General features: G+C 40.5%; 1 pseudogene; it reads right to left on the bottom strand.

Annotated features, from left to right (window-relative positions):
• Window positions 1-631: 631 nt before the first annotated feature.
• The window catches only part of LOC105987212, an 83,601-nt pseudogene continuing 63,084 nt past the window's right edge, over window positions 632-21,148 (bottom strand).

Here is a 21,148-nt window from a genome sequence, read left to right on the forward strand (position 1 = left end):
CCAAGTGGCTTGGATTCCAGACATAAGTTGCCATGCTTGGCATGAAAGGTAAACAGTCTTTAGACAGTTTTCCTGCCAGACCAAAAAAAATCAGAACCAAATTAAATCTATTCCTAACAATATAAAACAGTATCCGCATGACATATAAATGTTTTTTTTTTGAACTGGCTTTATTGGTCAAGTCTCAAACATTGAAGATGATTCAAACCTCTACCAGTTTTGATTTTCAATTTAAAAAATTGTTATGAAATATAAAGAAAATAAAGATGATGGTATGGAGACACATTTTATGACTGATTTTTGAAGTAGCACGTGTAAATAATGCAAGGGGTTTTACTGCCATCAGTTCATACATGTAGACTTAGAAAAAGTGTACCTTCTCCAGTATATTCCCATTTCTCTCCTTCTCCTTGCCTTTTCAAATAGTCTGTGGTAGGTTTCATCATGCTATCTTCATATTGTGTAATATATGTGGATCCTTTCCTTTTTCCTTCTCCCTCATACTCTCAGTTCCCCCTGTTATTATTATTAGTGGTAGTGTTGTTGTTGTTGTTACTCTCATTATCATCATCATTACCACCATCGCCACCACCACTACTACCACCATCCTCCTCATCCTCCTCATTTTGTTCTAGGTTCCCTGAATGAACATACGGTAATAGGTATGGAGATGCTCGAGGTCTTCAGTTGGAAGCTCTGGTTCACTGGGTGATGACAGCAAGGCAAGTTGGAGCAGAGCTAGCTGTTCCCTTTTTTGGTTTTCTTGATTCTTTTCTGTGGTCTTAGCGGCTGCCTCCCGGTAATATTCTTCTTCTCCTTCCTTTCTGAAATAAAGGGAGAAAATCTACTGTCATTTTGAATAATCCCAGCCCCTTCTGCCCCCCCCCCAAAAAGAGTATGGGTGAAAGTTCCCCAGGGAGTGGCAAAACTCTCAGTGTTTTGGGACCTTGATTGTAAGCGGTTGTGTCTTCCCAGTCCAGACATTCATGGACAACGCCTGGAGTGGTATCTTTAACATGGGCGATGTGTGATAAAACCTTGGCATATCCAGGCACCTGTAATCCTAGCTACTAAGGCGGCTGAGATCTGAAGACTGAGGTTCAAAGCCAGCCGGATCAGAAAAGTCTGTGAGACTCTTATCTCCATTTAAACACCTGAAAACCGGAAGTGGTGCTGTGGCTCCAAGTGGTAGAAGGCTAGCCTTGAGCACAAAAGCTCAGGGCCAGTGCCCAGGCCCAGACTGACAAAAACAAAACAAAAACAGCAGCAACCACACACCCACCATGGTGGGGCAGTGTGGGTCAGCGCTTCCAGCTCATGGGACCTCACAGACACGTGGATGATGCTGGAAGTGCAGGGCTCACCGCAGTCTGTGGAATCCCAGACCCTGGGGGAGTGGGCAAGGCTGTTAGGAAGGCCTCCAGGTGACCCCTGCTGAACCCAGGATCTCTGCTCTTGTAATTTCACTCGCTGGTATGAGCACATCTAGATTCCAATCCTGATTCTACCTTCTTGTGAACCCTGTAATCTAAGAAAGCTCTTTAGATTTTCTGAGCCGCACTTTCCTTATCCAGAAAACAGGAATAAGATCAGTCTCCTGTCTCCCCAGGTTATGCTGAACATGAACTGTGTTATGGAGGTACTTAGTCTCACATCTGGTTCATTCATACACATGTGTGTATACTTGAGGAATACTATTGTTATCTTTACCCTATGTGTCTTATGAGGTGTGTCTAAAGCTGCATTCTGATTTGAGAGCAACACGTAAGTACATTTCAAAGAATGACCAAGAAAATGTGGTATATGTACATAGTGAAATTCTATGCTTCCATCAGAAAGAGGAACATTGCTCCATTCATTCATAAGGAAATCGAAAGACTTGGGAAAATTATATTAAGTGAAGTAAGCCATACCCAAAGAAACTTAGGCTGCATGGTTTTCTTCCTTTGTGATAATTAGAATATGTCTAGGATATTCTTAGGAGAGGATCACAATGGCTCAATAGCTCTGTGCAAATGGCCATATAAAACGATGCTTATTGAGATGAACTGCAAGAAATGTAAACAAGAGGTTTTTTAAATTGTACTGTTTGCAGTTATTTTTTTCTCCTTTCTTTTTTCCTTTGCTTTATTACCTGTTGTCACTGTTTTTAATTTCTGTACCCTTTGTCTTGAATATAAGTTTATCTGATTTGGGGAAGGGAAGAGGAATCAGAAACGGTGGGACAAAAGGTGAGCCAGTTCAACTGTGATACTCACTAGACACTGTGTTGGAAATGAACTTTACAACTTGGTAAGGAGATGGGAGTTTGGGAAGGGAAAAGTAGGAGAAAATGATGGAGATGGTAACACTGTTCAAAAAAGTGCACTTGTTACCTTGTTTACATAACTGTAACCCCTCTGTACATCAACTTTACGATAGAATTGAAATTGACAAAAAAGAAAGACTAAAATTTATGGCCTCTCTTTACTAAAAGGAGCAAGTAAGGTTGATTCCTTAGTACTTATAGGTGGAAGGTGTCCCTCCAAAATCCACCTGTTACCAGTGTGATAGGATTAAAAGACAGAGCCTTTATGAAGTAATTAAGCCAAGAGGGCTCCCTATTTGTGAATGGGATTAGGAGCTTTTATGTAAGGGCTTCATGGAGACAGTTCATGTAACTCTTGTAACTTCATGTAACTCATGTAACTTTTCCCCCTTCCTTCCTTCTTTTATTTTTTGCTTTCTTTTTTTTTATTGTAATGAGTACATTTCTTATCAAGCATTGTTGCCTCCTTCTTTGTTCCCCTTCCTATCCCTTCCCACCTGTCCACAGTCTTCCTCCTTCAAAGGATGTAGCCACAATGCACCACTTTGGAAGCCAGCAACAGCCCTCACAAGACAACCAGACCTGCCAGCCCCTCCATCTTGGACTTTCCAGTTTCTAGAACTATAAGAAAGAAATCTATGTCCTTCACATATTACCCAGTCTGTAGCATTTTGTTGCTTGGTTCCAAGTAGACGAAGACACTCAGGTTTACTCACTTTGTTCTTGTCCCAGATTCTGTGGCTGCTCTTTTGAGATGCTCTGTGTGGTTCCTGTGCGGGAGAGGCGAGAGCTTACGCCTGTTTTGTTAGTTTTAAGGCTTGTTACTCCTGAGTTTCTGCCTTTGAAGCAGCTCTGAGGGGAGTCCTTAGAGGGTGATTTACAGAGAGGGCTTTGATGCTGTCCTGTGTGTCCTACAAAATGCCATCAGTTTGCTCGACTTGTTAACCTTGGTGGCCTTTTGAAAACAAGGGTCTGCAGCTGTCCTCCTGCATCCATTCTTCAATCCCAGGCCAAGTCCGTTCTCTGCCTTGCTAGTCTGTCCACTGCCCAGAGCCTGTCTGCTGTGATTATGGAATCCCCACTTTTGGATCTGTGACAGGACAAAATGCTACCATCTGAGCAGCAAAGGCTCTACTTCTGGAACTTTCTGGATAGGATCATTAGCTAATAGATAGGCGTTGCTCTTCGCACACATGATTTTCCTTAATTCTTTGTACCTCGCTGGGGCCTTGGGGTTATATGACTAGCAAAGAATTTTACGAGTTGATTTTTGAGGGCTAGAGAAATTCTTGGTCTAGAATTTATCTCTTTTTCAGAAATTATTATAGGATGACTCCAGATCTCTCAAGCACAAGAAACATAACAGATAATAATTCTTTTTTTTCCCCTCTCACGAATTCGTATTTGTAGTTTACCACTTCTGGAGCCCAGAGCTCATTCAGCTTGTAGAGTTCAGATCCTCAGGGTGGCACAGATGGAACTCTCTCTCTCTCTCTCTCTCTCTCTGTGTGTGTGTGTGTGTGGATAGGCCAGGCTCTGAAGGGGCTGGAGACATTACCCACTTTGGCTACCTTAGCAGGAAGATGACACCTCTGCACTTGCATGTCGTGTAAGGCAGTTGTGTGCGTACAGAAGGGCACTGTTTATTTAGGTGGACAGGCTGAGTGGATTCAGATCCAACAGATACAGTGTGTGTCCTGTTGTCCTTTTCCTGAGCTTCTGGCTGCCTACCACCTGCAGTATTCTCTATTGCTCTTAGCAGTTTACAAACCAGGCTCATTCTGTACCAATAGGCTGCGTCATTGCCATATCTATAAGGCAAAGGAAAAGGAAAAAAAGGAAAGAAGATAAAAGAATGATTTCTGCATACGCGACAGGATATTTACATACATGATATCGTCTAAACGATGTTCCCTGCAATGTAGATGGTGAACCTGAGGCTTGAAGGAATGTGCTATCTTGCAGAAGGGCACATAGCTGATAAAGCTCCTAATTGTGTCTAGGCCAAAGCATTAGTCTCAACCTTTTCATCTCAGCTGAACTACAAAATCATGTCTACACTTCCTAGGCTTTGTGTGCAAATGGGTCCTTACTTTTCCACAAAGATTAAAATAGGATAGTTCATCGATGCTTCTCTTCAGACTCCTCTTGTAAGGATGCTATTATTTTTTTTAATTTTTAACTTTTTTTTGCTTTTGTAGTCTTTTGCCAGCATCCACGTGTCTACAGGTGCATATTAGGTACCTCTGTCCTGCTTCTGAAATTGCCATAGTAGTCTAAAGGGAAGGAATGAGAAGGAAAAGATAAGTAAGGATATAGTTGACCATTGTAACTATGACATGTACAAGACACTATACAACTTTGGTGGGGGGGGTAAAGGAGGGAGGGAAGAGTAGGGGAGGTGGGGAGGGAAGGAATGGTAGGGGAAAACCAAGGAGGAGGTAACAACGCTTAATAGGAAATGTACTGCTTACCTTACTCATGTAACTGTAACCCCTCTGTATAGTATTTATACAATAAAAATATATGTACAAAAAAGAGAAAGGTTTTCCCCAAACATGAGGCTGTGATCCAAATGGAAATGTTTCATCATGGAGAGAAGCCAGAGGAAAAATGTCCCCTTGCTCCGGGGGTCACATCCAAAGCCACTCTGCTTGTAACCCAACACTTTTTCCATTTCCAGCGGCAGATCGTGTTAGCTTGTTATCCAAGATGACTTCATTCACCTTGACAAAGTCAAGTCGCTCATTTCCGTTTTCTCCTAGGTCTCACACTTTCGTCTCCACTCATAACATTACCTTGAATTCCTTAATTTAGAAGCAGTAACTGAAGGCAAAAAAAAAACAAAACTATTTTACTGTGAATAGTTGAGTCAAATATTTGGCAAGCAGTTTGTGTTGAGAACACTCACACCTTCTTCAAAGGATGAATGGTTTCTGGCTGGCCTGGCTGGCAGCTCTGCCATCAAGAATTGGACTTGGACCTATGGCAGGAGCAGAAGCTATGCAACCTTGCATGGCTTGTTTATGCATGGTTGTTTCCTTGAGATGACCTTGGCTGAGAGTAGTTAGACCAACTCAATACCTCTTGTATCATATGATAAACATGCTGTATGAACAGTGGGTGGTTTGCAAACTAATGTTGGATAAATATCAAGTGTTACTGCACTCACTATCCAACATGCCATAAACACCATTTAAAAGTGGGATTCTATTCTTTTAATTATTAAAATGTACTAGTGTTAATGATCTCTAAGAGTTTTTGTGGCTCTAAAAAATCACAGAGAGAAGGTAATCTAATGTAATGGGACCCAAAGTTCATAAAGATCACTCTTTGCTCATTTCAGCATTTTTCATTCCTCATGTTTGTAGATCATTGGCATAAGTCTTTATTGTCCACATAAACTTAAGATTTCTTTTTTTTTTTGGTCCAGTCGTGGGGCCTGAACTCTGGGCCTGGGCACTGTCCCTCAGCTCTTCAGCTCAAGGCTAGTGCTCTACCACTTGAGCCACAGAGCCACTTCCGGCTTTTTTCTTTTTGCTTATGTGGTGCTGAGGAATCGAACCCAGGGCCTCAGGCATGCAAGGCAAGCGTTCTACCACTGAGCCACCTTCCCAGCCCCAAACTTAAGATTTCTTAAGAGGGAGGAGGAAAAGGATATATAACGTTATTCTCTAACCGATATTTACTATTTATAGGTGGTGGTTTTCCTTTGGTGCCATGTAAAATGGTAGCTAGTGTACTGGGTATTAGGTATTTGAACACTTGTGCCCAACACTGCTACAGTGCTCACTATAAGATCTCAGTGCCAGGTTGGTGGCTCATGCCTGTCATCCTAGCTACTCAGGAGGCTGAGATCTGGGGATCACAGTTCAAAGCCAGCTCAGCCAGGAAAGTCCTCGAGACACTTATCTCCAATTAACCACCAGAAAACCAGAAGTGGCACTATGGCTCAAAGTGATAGAAGGCTAGCCTTGAACAAAAGAGCTCAGGGACAGCACCCAGGCCCTGAGTTCAAGCCCCACAACTGACAAATCTATCTATCTATCTATCTATCTATCTATCTATCTATCTATCTATCTATCTATCTATCTATCTATCTATCATCTATCTATTACTTAGTTTACAAATGAAGGTCAGAAAGGCTTTGTAGCTTGCCTGAAAACACATGGTCAATGAGCCAACTGTTTTAGCATGTAAAGTCAGATTACTTTGTGCTTCTCTATATTCATACTCAGAGCAGTCAATTTTAGGAAATTGCAATGGAGATTTAGGCCTGAGTAATACGTATGCCAGGAGAGGAGGAGGAAGCCCACTGTTCTGTAGAACTGCTTGCAAGGCATAGATATAGGGCATGTAGTAACTTGAAGAAGGGACTTATCGTAAGCTGGAAGATGAGCCTTTCACAGCTGTCAGAACCGTGAAGTTACCCAGGACAATTGACTCTCTCTCTGTTGTCATTCAAATAATTATTAAAGTAGTTGATAAAATAATTTCATATAATTAATAAAATGATTGACTTGGGTTTGTGGCTATATAAGGATCAGTAATTCTCCTTTGGAAATAACAATCAGTGGTTCTAAATCTCAGCTGACTCTGGAGACCTTTTATAAATTTTGATGCCCTGTTTTTGCTGGTATGTAGAGACTATATCTAAAATAATAACAATAATAATAACAATGAGAAGGACTTGGGTAGGAGTCAATTGGAAGGAGAAGGTAAAATAAGAGTGTGATAAGATCAAAGTACTTCATATATATATTTGTATACACTCATATAATGTAAATACCGTAATGAAACTCGCTAACAACTATTAAGCGATTCAAAAGGATGACAGGGATTAAGAAAGAGATGGTAAGCCATGTGCTGGGTGCCTCATGCCTGTAAACCTCAGGAGGCTGAGATCTGAGGATTGCAGTTTGAAGCCAGTTGGGTCAGGAAAGCTGGTGAGACTCAAACTTCCAATTAACCACCTAAAAACTGGAAGTAGAGCTGTGGTTCAAAGTGGTAGAGGGTTAAAGAAAAAAAGGAGGAGATGATATACATTGGGATCGATTTGATCAAGGTATATTATATGCATGTGTGTATCACATGGTATAAAACCCCTTTAGACAATTAGTTTATGTTAATATATATTTTAAACTTTGATGTCTAAACTAGACCTAGGTAAGTTAAATTAGAATCTCCTCAAAGATTTTCACATATCCCAATAGTTGACCAAGTGTGTGAAACACTCCTCTATATTTGTGTGTGTGTGTGTGTGTGATATGTGTGTGCATATGTGTTTGGGATTTGAACTCAGGGCTTTCTGCTTACCAGGTAGGTATTCTACTACTGGAGCGCTAGCTTCTTTTGTCTTAGTTATTTTTCTTTTCTTTAATTTTTTATAAGTTGTGGGGTTTGAACTCTGGGCCTGGGTGCTGTCCCTGAGCTCCTAAGCTCAAGGCAAGCACTCTACCACTTGAGCCACAGTGCCACTTCCGGTTTTCTGGTGGTTTATTGGAGACAAGAGTTTCACAGACTTCCCTGGCAGGGCTGGCTTAGAACAGCTATCCTCAGATCTCAGCCTCCTGAGTAGCTAGGATTATAGGCATGAGCCACGGGCATCTGGCCTTAGTTAATCTTGAGATAGGCAAGCACTCTACCACTGAGCCACTTTCCCAGCCCTGTGGTATTTCTTTATGGTTGAGGTGCATCCAGAAGATTCTCCTCTTGGTAGCTTGTTCAATTAACTCAATCTTTACAATGGAGCATAGTTATGTAAGCCATAGTTATGTAAGAAATGGAACTCTTATTTCAAGTGAAGCCTATGACAAGCCCAAGTAGTTGCTTGCCTATCAAGGCTTTGCTATAGGAAAAGAACCCACCACCCTTCAGAATTTCCTCTGACTCTGATCATGACTGGTAGAGAAGTCTTGAATGAGAATGGCCAGGAAAACTTTCTGGTAGTTCATTCCCTGCTCAGCGGCAGGCATTCAAGGAATACTTCAGCGAAAGGATCTGAGATACAGGTGTGGCAGGATGAGTCACTTGCTCCCAGGGCACAGGCTGAGTTCACTTTTTCCATCTGAGCACAGGAGAGTGACTGGGGCTACTGGGCTGGGTGCATTCTGTCTGTCCTGGGCCTGGCTGGAAGAGTAGGCATGGCAGTGGTAGTGGCTGTCTTGGTTTTCTTGGGCTGCTGTAACAAAATGCTATGTAGATTGGGTGGATTAAACAACAGCAGTTTCTAAGTGTGAGATCAGGTGCCATCAAGGTTGGAATCTGGTGAGCCCTCTCTTTTTTTTTCAGCCTATAAAGAAGTGAATTCTTTCTGAGTGTCTGAACTTGAGCATCTCATTAACATGAATTGTCTCCCAAAGGGCCCATCTTCAAATATCACATTAAGGGTGAGGTCTTATGAATTTATATGAGTATACGAATTTTAGGGGGACAGAATTCAGTCCCTAGCAGGCAAGCTATCCACTCATAAACCTCTAGGTTGCTGGGAGACCTGGTTCATGCTAGGCTCCTTCGGTATTTTAAACATTCCAAATTTCCTTACTTTGAATGTTCTTAAGCAACAAATAACACATAATTTATCAACAATTTATTGATGAATAATTTATGAATAATTAATCTATTAAAAATAATGTGTAAATAATTATTTTGTGAATGAGTTCGTAATAAATCATTGGCAAACAATTTTCTTAAATTAATTAATATTATATATAGCATACTGAACATGTCTTCCTAAAACTTCATGGGCATTTGTATGTCTTCTTTGGAAAAATGTCTGTTGAATACCTTTGACCATTTTATAATTGGGCTTTTCTTGCTACGTCTGAGTTCTTTATGATTTTGTTTAAAAATATTTTTATTATCTTTAAGTAGTTGTCCAAAGAAATTGCCATTCAACGAAGTGGTTTATGCATACAATGTGTCTTGATCAATGTCACCCCTTTCAATATTATTACCCATCCTGCCCAACCTACTCCTCTCTTCACTTTTCCTAATTTTGCTAGATGTGAATTAAATATTTGACTGCATTCTTCCCCCTATTTGTCTTCATTTCTCTGCCCTGCCTCCACTTGACCTTACTTAACTCACCCCTTTCAAGTAACTCCTTGTTAGAGAAGGGGCTGCAAGTAATTTATGCAAGTTCATGGGCTGTATATTTACTCTGCTGATTGTTTTCTTTGCTGTGAAAATGGTTTTGAGTGTGCTTTAACTCTATGTCTTAATTTTGCTTTTGTTACCTGTATTTTGATGGTCATTTATTTAAAAAAAAACAGTTCAAAGATCACCATAGAGCTTTTCTTCTATGTTGTCTTCTAGCAGCATTACTGTTTCTGATGTTATATTTAAATATTTATGATTTTTGATTTTTAATTTTATCAAAAATGAGGCAAAGATCCAGTGTTATCCTTCTATGCGTGGATATCCAGTTTACCCAATCATTTGTTGAAGAGATTATCTTTTGATCATTGTATGTTCATGACAACTTTGGGGATAATCAATTGAGTAAAAAAAAAATCTAGCTTTATTTCTGGTCTCTCTCTCCTGTTACATTTATGTGTCTATTTTTTATGGCAGTACACCCTGTTTGAACTACTATAGCTTTGTAGTGTGTTCTGAAGTCAGTAAGTGATGGTTCTGGCTTTATTCTTTCATCAGCATTCTTTTGACTCTCCAGGGTCTTTTGTGATTCCATGAAAATTTTAGTATTTTTTCTATTTTTGTTAAAAATGATTTTTGTTGTTGAAAATCTTGTTTTAGGATATTTAACAAGTTACCTGCATACATATGAACATACGCATACAGAGAGGTAAGTATTTGTGTGTTGTGTTATATGCTCACATATGTTTTGATTTGCATGTCTAAATCACGGTGGTTTAGGTAGCTAAAATACAGATGGACAGTTAAATATATATAGTAAAAAAACAAAAAAGAAAATGTGATAAAGGCAAAAAGGCAGAACCAATCAGAATAGCTTGGGCCCAACCAATGAGCAAATCAACCTTCCCCACAAAACCCAATTACCTTAAAAGTTCAACAGCAATACCCAAAGCTATTCGATAAAAACATTGGCTCCTTACTTGCCAACTCTTTATTGGGACTTTTCTCACCTGGCAAAAGCTCTTTTTCTCTTTTCCTTACTTGAATATATCCTATACTTTCACAGTAAAAAAAAAGATATGGATTATGTGTATGATATATTGATATATATGATAAGTATCAGCAAGATATGTTTCAATAAGATAGTAGATGTACATAAACAATACATGTCAATAAGATATACATGCATATATATTTGCATAGGCATCCATAGGACACACACCCTGTAAGAAATGGATCATGTATTGTAGATGCTAAGAACTCACATGGTGTCTCATTGCTTTCCTGTGAATCAGGAAAGCAATATCTAATTCAGTCTGAATTTGGGGACTGATGGTATAAGTTCTGGTCTGAATCAGAAGATGGAAGGCCTGGAGCATTAGTTTCAAGAACAGAAGAAGATGGATGTCCCAGTTGAAAAACAAAGACTTTCCACTTCTGCCTTTTGGTTCTATTCAGCCTCTCAAGGGTTTGAGTGATATCCACTTACATTATCCAGGGCTATCATCTTTACTCAGTCTACCAATCCAAATGATAATTCTTTCTGGAAGCACCATCAGAGACACTCTGAACAAATTCTTTTCCAGTTATCTGGGCGACCCTTAGCTCTATCAAGTGGCACCAGAGAATTACCCATCATGCTTGAGTCTCTGAGTGACATTGAACAGAGCTTCCCTGTTGACTTAAAAAAAAAGAGTGGTTAAAATTGATCTTATTTAAGCTTCTGAGACTTGAGGATTATTTTGTCAGCCTCCCCTGACTAGAGGAAAAGAGGTTAGATACCACTAAAACATTCTCTGTAGTGGTGTATTTTTTGTACTTTTTGCCCTTCAGTGGTCTCCGATCCCAGGTACCCCTATGCCAGCATCCATTGGTCCAGGAAGGTCAGGACATGATCTTGTTCATACCATGTCCTCCCGGGCAGTAGTGTCACATGTGGTGGTGATGTCTTCTTCAAATAACCAAGGAAGACATGACAGGCTGTTCAAGGTGAAGTGTTTCCTTCCTGTATGACTTTTTAGAGTCCATGCAATTCTCTAGCACAAAAGTTACTACACACACACACACACACACACACACACACACACACACACACACACATTCTGGCAGTCCAAAGAGAACCAGTCCTCTGTTGCATTGGAGTGTAATACTTTTACTTTCTGTCATTAATTCAATGAACCCACAGGAAACATAGAGGTGGGAATTTCAAGCCACTTCCTGCGCAATAGTAATAGATTTTAGCAATTCGTTAAGAAGTCAGATTTGCTGTAACTTGCAGAGCACCTAAAAAAGTGAAGGAGTCAGGCTGCAATTAGGTCAGGTGATGCAGAGGTGGGCTTGAGTTTCCCATATTTTCTGTCTCCTTATTGTGCTTGCTCCAAAGCCCAGGGTCTGAAGCATATGTAGCCAAGGGCTTGAACTCTTGAAGCCTTTTCCTGATTCTTACTTTGCTGTTGGATGGGTTCCACCTCTCAATTTTCCCAGATATGTTTCCATCTCTACAATGGTTGCAATCCCAACTTGAGAGCTCTTGGCACTCCCAGGTACTAAAAAAACAGGTCCTTGCTTTTTATTAGTTATAGTCTTTGGAAAGACTTAAAGTGCTCTTTTAACATCCAAGACCACATGAGTCTTTATGAGAAAGGAAAAGTTTGCCAAGATGAAGAATCAGCAGGAGGCTTCAACTGACCTGACTAATAAAAAAATATAAAAAAATAAGTAAAAATAAAGAAAGAAAAGAACTTAACTGGTCCCACACTTAGTGGAACTTGAAAAGAACTCAGTTCTTTTGGCATGGCTGAGTACCTGTGACGAATTCCAATTGGACCCTGATTCTTCAGCACTCCGTGGAGCTTGCCCCTTCGGGAATGTTGTTCTTGATGATCTTTTCAATCTGACCTCAGCAATGTAACTTGCTTTGGACCAGTAGTATATTAGCCTCTCTGCCCCCCTCTCCCCCAGGAGGTGAAGAGGGGAAGGAAAGATTGGTCCTTATTTATTTATTTTTAAAATTTCAATCTACCAGAGATTTAATAGCTAACTCACAAAGTTCCTGAATATTTAACAACTGGTTCTTGCAAGCCAGTGGAATTGCTTTAGTAAACTGCTACTTTGGGCCAATGGGATATTAACCAATAAAAAAAATGTAGATTTAAAAGACACTTGTGGAAGTAGGTTTGCTTGCTCTTGCTACTTAACCGTTGCTGTGAGCATGGCTTGGGTAAACCTCCTGAAAGATGAGAGACCCATGAAACAGAGGCCTGGTCACCTTAGTGAGCAGCCATCACACTTAACAAACCCTTACTGGACTCTAGACACGGAAGTAATAAGCGTGTTGTTATAGATCATGGATGGCTTGGAGTTGTTTGCTACACAGCATTATTATAGCAGTAGGCAATTGATATGGGACTTTTAGTAACACCTCAGTCCGATGCAGATTCCATACCTATTCTGTTTTGATTTGATCTTATTCAATAGGGGCTTCTGATATGCATCAAGAGTCATGCCCTAGCCTACACTCCTTCATGACTGGGAATGGAGCTTTTGGGTAGAGAAGTAGAGTCTCTCTTTTCTTAGAAATTCTTTTTTTCTAAAATTTAATTTGATTGTAAAGTTGCTGTACAGAGGGTTTACAGTTACATGAGTAAGGTAATAAGTACATTTCTTGTCCAGCATTGTTATCCCCTCCTTTGTTTTTTTCTTACTATTTCTTCCCTCCTTCCTCCCTCTTCTCCCCCCCCCCCGCAAGTTCTAAAGTTCATTTCCAACATAGTGTCTTGTGAGTCTCATTGTTGCAATGGGTCAACCTGTGTCCTTGTTTCAGCATTTTGTTATTCTCCTTCCCTTCCCCAAATTAGATAAATGTATATACAAATCAAATACAGTGACAACAGGAGATATACCATAGGGGGCAAACATTCAAAAGAAGCAAAAGAAACTCACATAGTACATGAAAAACAACAACAAAGAAAATCCTCTTGTGTCCATATCTTGTGGTTCATTTCACTTAGCATCATCTTATATGGTCATATGAACATAGCTTTTGACCTTTTCTGCTCATCTGATAAAATTATCCTAGATGTATACTAATTATTGCAAATAAGGGAAACCCATGGGACCTGTATTTCTTTGAGTCTGGATTACTTCACTTAATATGATTTTTTCCAAGTCTTTCCATTTCCTAACAAAAGGGATGGCATCATTCTTTCTGATGGAAGCATGGAATTCATCTATCTATCTATCTATCTATCTATCTATCTATCTATCTATCTATCTATCTATCTATCATCTATCTATCTGTCTATCTATACTACATTTTCTTGATCTATTCATCTACTGAGGGGCATCTGGGTTGGTTCCATATCTTATCAATGGTGAATAGTGCTGCGGTAAACATAGTTGTGCTGGTAGCTTTAATACAGCCTTGTTTGTGATCATTTGGGTAAATGCCCAGAAGTGGGATTGCTGGGTCATAGGGGAGCTCTATGTGGAGTTTTTTGAGGACCCTCCATACTGCTTTGCATTCTCCTCTGCCTTGTGTGGAATGCTTTGGGGTTTTTCCCTGTGTGCTTCTACAATTGGAGGAACTTGTAGTCAACTTTCCAAAAGGAGGCCTTAAGGAAGGGAGAGGATTTTCTGTATTGGATTTTCTGTTCTTGACCTTTACCAATAGCGGTGTTATGTAGCTGTCCATCACTGTGACAGAATGCCTGGAATAAGCTACTTAGAGGAAAAAAGATTTAGTTTGGCTCACTGTTTCAGAGGTTTCACTCCATGGATTGTTTGCTCAGCTGTTGCTGGGTCTGCAGTGAGGCAGAACATTATAACTGGAGCAAGTGGCAGAGGAGGCTGCCTACCTCATGGCAGCCCGGAAGCCGAGAGAGGCCGTGTGTTACCTCAGTGACTCACCTTCTCCAAATGAACTTCATCCCCTACAGTTTCTATTGCCTCACAAGAGTCCATCAGGCTATGAATTTACAAATCGATGATTCCATTCATAATTTGAGGGAGTTCATGACCCACTGCATTGGGAGTTAAAGGTCAACTCATGACTTTTAAATAGGACGTTTAAAGTTTAGACCATTAGTCATAGTACTCCTTGAAGCATGGTGTACAAATATTCTAGGGATGGAATAGAAAGTGCAGAGGGAATAGAGAGCACCCCCTCCCCAGCCCCCAGTAAGGTTTAAAAGCAATCTGTGCTTGCTGATGTGCAAGGTAGGTTTTACAAGTGGAGATGCATGGGCCTTTCTTATGACTATTCAGTTAGGTGGCAGCAGATGCATCTGTGCCTTGGCTGAAGACCTCAGATCTTATGGCACATTTCACTGTGCTCTTCTCTCTTCCCACTAGGAGAACCTGCATGGCAGTGCTGGGGGTATTTTTTCTCCAGAGTCACAAAAGGCTTTTCAGTCCTTGTACATGGCCAGATGCAGAACAGTCTTTAATCAGTGACTTTTGGAAACCAGTTCTCTTGCATATCAGTGAAATGGGTTGCAGGTAACTGTTTCCCATGATTCTCAGTTTCCTTATGGGAGTGAACTCTGGTTTTGGTATCTGACTTGCTAATGTATCTTTTATTGACTGTCTTCCTTTTTCTGTATTCTAGGCTCTACCCATGTTTCCTATAAATTGTATAGATGCAAGTCTTTGTCACAAGGCCTGCTTTCAGGAAAATGCAAAAACATGTATTAAAGTGAGCTCTACTTTTGACATGTTCCCCTAACCATTTAGTCAACAAGCACAAGACGACATACAACCAGATCTGCATACATAGCCTTGGACTCCAGGTAACACTTAGCCTAGATTGCTTACTCTGCTTCATATGTAAGAACACTCAGATCATGGTACTGGGTAACCTCATGGGGAACCTGCTGTGGGATATCCATAAAGTGGAGAGTCCAGAGTACTAAGCCAGAAACTTGAGTATAGCACTGCCGAGCTCCAATGTGGGGCTGGCCAGTTCTTCACAGTGCTCATTTAAGGGCAGTAAGGCCTTTATAAGATTTCTACTGAACCAACCCTCTAATTTTCTCTGTAGTAATAAATAGCAAATAAAAAAAGTCTCCTGGCTTTTGGATAACAATATTTTAAGTGCTAAGGAACTCACACAGAGAGTATTGCTTCATAAGTAGGATCTCTCACATTCTAGTTAACCAGTCTTGGTATATTAAGATCTGACATTGATATTTTACATTCTAAGGTACTTACAGACTGGAATTAACTTGAATATGCTCTGTCTCTCATACACTCCCACATAAATCTACAAATGTGTCACTAAACTACTCCCCATAGAGGCAGCAGTAGCAATGAAATTTCATGCTCAAAGAATAAAACAGAGGAGAGAGTAGAGGCCAAAGAAGAAAGAGGCAGATCACACAGGGACTTTGTAACACAAGCTAGGAGTTTGAATTGTAATTTATTGTTATCACAAGCCTTTTAAGAAAAAAATATTATGATGATTTTTTTCAAAGATCAGAGTGTTGATTAAAGAATAGATTAAAGCCAGGTGCTGGTGGCTTATCATCCTATTTATATGAAAGGCTTAGATTGGAAGGATGGAAGTTCTAGGCAGAAAAGCTCACCAGATTTCATATCAGTGGAACAAGCTGGGTGGATTAGCATGTACCTATGGCCTTAGCTACGGTAGGAATTGAGAAATAGGAGGATTGTCATCCAGTATCTGAGCAGGAAGCGAGTCCCCTTCTTAAAAACACCTACTACAATACCCATGGTATCAAAATCGAATGGGGGGAGACACAAAAGACAAAAGAAATCATGTAGTACACTGAGAACAAGAACAACAAAGAAAAACCTCTTGTGTCCATGCCTTGGAATTCATTTCGCTTGTAACGGTAACCCCTCTGTACATCACCTTGACAATAAAAATAAAAAAAATTACCTAATATAGAAAAGAGCTGAAGGTGAGGCTCATCAGTAGTAGTGCCTGCCTAGCCAGCAAGAGGCCCTATTTTAAAATCCAACTATGACAAAGAAAAAAATAATGATAAATATCTGAGATAGGTCTGAGCAAGTTTGAAGACAGGGAAGTGTAGTAGCAGCAGAGAGACAATGATGCTGGTTTGGCCTTGGGAGAGCTAGTAGAAAGAGAGAAGTGTGGATGCCCTTCAGAATTAGTGAAAAATGATCCTTGCTGATGAATTGGCCATGGGGTGACATGGAGAACAAATAAGGATGATACTGAGAGCTTGAGTCTGCCAGCTGAGTTGAAGAATCAAGTGTAGAAGAGGAATTAGTCTCACGGAAGAATGAAAAGCTGTAATCTTGACCATGTTTTATTGAAGGTCACTTTTAAACATCAGTTTATTAGTTCAACAATTACTTTTTGACTGCCTATCCTGAGCCAAGCATTATGCTCCGTGACTGGGTCGTACCAATGAACAGAACAGGCTGAGATCTTTATGTTGGGCTTGTACGTGGATAGAGGAATCTAGAATTCAGCAGTGAGGAGGATGCTGGAAATATGAACCTAGGAGCCCTTGTACATCATCACAGGACCCAGCCGTGCTCCTTGGAAACAAGAGCTCAAACAAAAGGAAGTCCGTGGTATGGTCTGATCTGCACACAAATTTGTGACGTGTTCATACATTCATACATCGCCTCACATGCAAAGAGGTGAGTGTTTCAAAGGATAATATGGTTATGGAAATAGATTACCAAAGATATCAAGACTGCCAGGTTGGGACCAAATTGTCTATATTTGGATGCCAGCTTCATCCTTCTGTTAAATGACCTAAGGAAGATGTCTCAACTCTCGAAACCCTAATTCTCTCATGGAAGAATGGAGATAACCATGGCTCTTCCTTAGCTCTTAGAGTTACAATCGGTATTCAATCAATTAGTACAAGTAAAGTGCTGGGGCTGTATTCTGATGGACTGAAATCCCTCAGCTAATTTCGGCTCTCATTAGTACAAATGTTGGTGTAGGTGTTTAGTGATAACCGATAAGATAGATTCTCAAACGGCACGTGTTTAAAAATCAAATGAGAGTAAGGAGATTTCTAACTTTCAACAGCAATTAAGCTTCTGTGTTCGTTACCTGACTCGTGTAATTGTAATCCCTCTGAACATCCCCTCTAAGATAGCAATGAAGTAAACTTTTTAAAAAGAACAACTAAACTTCTAAGACAAAAAGAAAACAGATCTTACCAGATCTTACCTGTATTAGGAACTGGAGGCAAAAAGTTTCAAAATGCTACTCTTGGGTTAGGAATGTGGTTCAGTGATAGAGCTCTTGCCTAGCATGCCTGAAGCCCTGGGTTTGATTCCTCAGCACTCCAAAAGTAAAAATGCTGTTGTTGGAGATAAGGAAAGGGGAGAAGACTGGGCAAGTGGTGTAGGTTTGGTTCTTGCTGAGGAAGCCAGACTCTAGCAACTACATTTAGTCTAGTTTTGCTCCCTTGCTCCCCAAGTGAACCTGCCCATACTCAGAAGTGGTAACCAAATACACAATGTTGTCATGAGACGTGTCATCTCTTATTTCCTCTCAATAAGAGGAAAGAGAGTGTTTACTTAATCTTGAGAGGCAGAAGAATTTCTATTAACAGAGTAATTGTTAATGATGCATTTAAGTGAAATAAATCATGGCTCAGGATTTTAATTTTCAAAGAAAAACAATGAAACAGAAAAGACCTCTCCTTGTTTAGTCCTGTGGTATTTGCCCACTTATGCCATACTCAGGCTTGATTTATTCTACCCAGTTTGCAATAAGAACTTAGAAATAGCCAGACTTTTCCCAAAAGGCTAAGGAATTATCTACACAGAAGATCTGGTTGTATTTTGTTTTCCTTCTGTGCTCCTTCCCTTGGTTGGACATACAGGCTTATAGGGATGAAGAATATCTCATTTCTCAAAAGGAAAACTCTAATGATATTTGCCTCAGTGACCTTCCTTGGCCTTGCTACTTCCATTGAGTTCATTGCATGGGACATGATTTACATAAGAAGTGGGTCTGTAATAAATTTCCCCATAAATTCCTTCCAGCAGCATGAAAACCTTTTTAGTTCCACGGTGTGTGCTCATATAATGATCCTCCACCTGGCTCGGGACCTTTTTATGTTGAGAGCATTAAACTAATTTTGTTTGGAATGTGGGATGGTTTCTCAAGATGGCGCACCTGATTCTAAATTGCAGTTCACAGAGATCCTCAGGAAGATGGATGGATCCCTGGAGGCTCTTTAGGCTTTCCACTGCCCTCAGAACTTCTCTCAGAACCCAGCTCATCTCTGACAACCTTCTGCTTCACATTTGGTATCCCTGTGACAGCCACCAAATGATTGGGTAGGGTCAAGAAGTCAACTGACTTCCTCATATGCTTCTGCCATCACTCCATGTCTGGGTTGGGGGAGGAGCTAGCAGAGGTGTCCTGGGCCACTGTAAAAGTGTGAGAGTGATCAGGATGCTGATAGAGATAAAAGGTCATTGTAATTCTTTACCAGGCCTGGGTTAGATGGTACCCTTCATGAGTGACTTTCGGAGTGGTTTTGTTGAGCTATTCTCCATTGTTTGTGACATGAGACTATGTCTTCCTTCTGGAAGCAAGTTGATTTTTAGCAGTGCGTAGAACTGTGTTACTGGAAGGCCTAGAGGTATGAATTCTAGAAGGTACTGTGGATACAGATGGTGCATATTCATGTTTCATCAGTTAGTTACCAAATGCCACCCCATCCAGAAAAGCCAGAGATACATCCAAAAGAAACTTGACATGAAAGGTCTAACTTAATGAAAAGGATCTCAGAAAACATAAAACTATTATGCTTACAACTGGGAGAAAAGCTAAACCGGGGCTTTGTGGTGTTTGTTGCCTAAATGATAACTCCCGCTGTGTTCTTAACTTTCAGAAACCTCAGCTGAATCTAAATCTCCTTCTTATGCTTTGTGAAGTATCTCAGCTTAAAGCAAAAGCCACATTATCCTGCTTGATATTGCTGGTGTGATTGCTGGGTTACGAGTGCAGTCAAAAATCCTTGGCATGAAAGAGATTTTTTTTTAAATGAACAGATGAATGGAGCAATCAAAGGGCCATCCAATCAGATCTCAGCAGATTAGGACTTTATGCAGCCTCTTACACCAAAATAGATACAGAGTGCTCTGTGACATATCAAAGCCAGTCATCTGAGTGGTTCATGTTAACCCGACCCACAAAACACCGCTCTCCAGGCTGCCTTCAGATCCATTCTCACAGCCTCTGCCACACAGTCTCCATCAACCGACATTCTGCTAGTGCCGTATCTGTCTCTTACTGGCTTGCATTTGTAATCATTTCTGTGATTAGATTTTCATCAAGTATATTCTAGGCCTTAAGATCATTTTCCAGTGGCTCTCAACCTGGGATGCTTGTTTTGACACATTTTTGAGGTTGTCATAGCTAACAAGGACTGGGGATGTTACAGATACCAAGTGGGTAGAGGCCTGGGGAGCTACTCCATAACCCCCAGTGCCTAGAAGAACCCCCACCCCCACCCCACGCAACTAATTATTTGGTCCAAATATCAATAGTGCTGAGCCACAGAAACCCTTTAGAGTTCATTCCTGTAATTTTATGTTGCTTTGGCATTTGTTTTGAATGGAAGTTGAACTTTCTAATACCAGAAACAGAATGTAGCCACTCTTGATTCAGTTTCTGCTTTTCCACCTGCTCTTGGTGTCTCAAGGTGATTGCTCTAGATAGTTGCCTCATATAACTGCCTCCAGACTACTGTCTCTCTATGGGATGGCTAATGGTTACACATGAATTAACTGAAGGATAATAGACTCTGTGGAGAATTCGTATGGTGTTATTCTTTAAAAAGACCGAGTCAAGGCACAATACAAAAAAACAATACCAGGAAATGGATACTTGTGAGAGGGGAGGGGGGGGACAAGGGGAAAGAAGGAGAAGAATGAACTGGGGAAGGGGGCAGAAGGCAGGCAAGAATTCATTGTACATATCACAGGATTGAGAAAAATTGGGGAAAGGATGGGCCAAAGGGAGAGTGAAGATGTTGAAGCGATGATGAAGGGTGCATTGTGTATGTAAACTGCTGTGTTAAATGACGAAGAATTCAATACATAACCTAAAACTTAAGAAAAGTGAAGGAAGGGGTAGGCTGGGTGAGAATTGAAAGACGTGGCATTGAGCAAGATGTACTGTATTCATCAACTGCTTTGGTGAATGGCAACTTGTTTATACTGCTACTTAAAGATAGTAAAGATATTTATTAAGAAAGTGAAGGGCAGGATTTTTGCAAGCAGAGATATAAGTGTGGGCAGAGGAAAGGCACTACATGGCTGGGTTGAGAGAAAAGCATCAATAAGCAGTGACACACACACACAAACACACACACACACACGGACAATGTACACGAGCAGAATAATGGTTCAGTGTAGCTAGAGCTATTCAGCGTCTTGTTTAAGGAACAAAATAGTGAAAACCAGAAAAATAGAACAAGCCTGCCCGGTGAAGGTACTGAATACAGCAATTAGAAATGGAGCATTATTATGGTTATTGTGGTTGCACACAAGTGCTTTCCAATCTGTGTTGAAGGTTTGTGGTCAGGTCATCTGAGCGATGGGTAGAGCAGATCCCTGATGCATAGCCCAGACTCTGGGAACCACCAAGCTTCCCTAGCTTGGTGGCAAAGCTTGTTGTGTTCTAGTTTGTGGAAAGAAGTATAGAGAGCCATGGTCGTGTGGCTCATTTAACATATTCAGTCATGATCTTATGCGGTTTAGTGATCTTCC

Source organism: Dipodomys ordii, unplaced genomic scaffold (assembly GCF_000151885.1).
Source record: "Dipodomys ordii isolate 6190 unplaced genomic scaffold, Dord_2.0 Scaffold40, whole genome shotgun sequence".
NCBI classification, from domain to species: Eukaryota; Metazoa; Chordata; class Mammalia; order Rodentia; family Heteromyidae; genus Dipodomys; species Dipodomys ordii.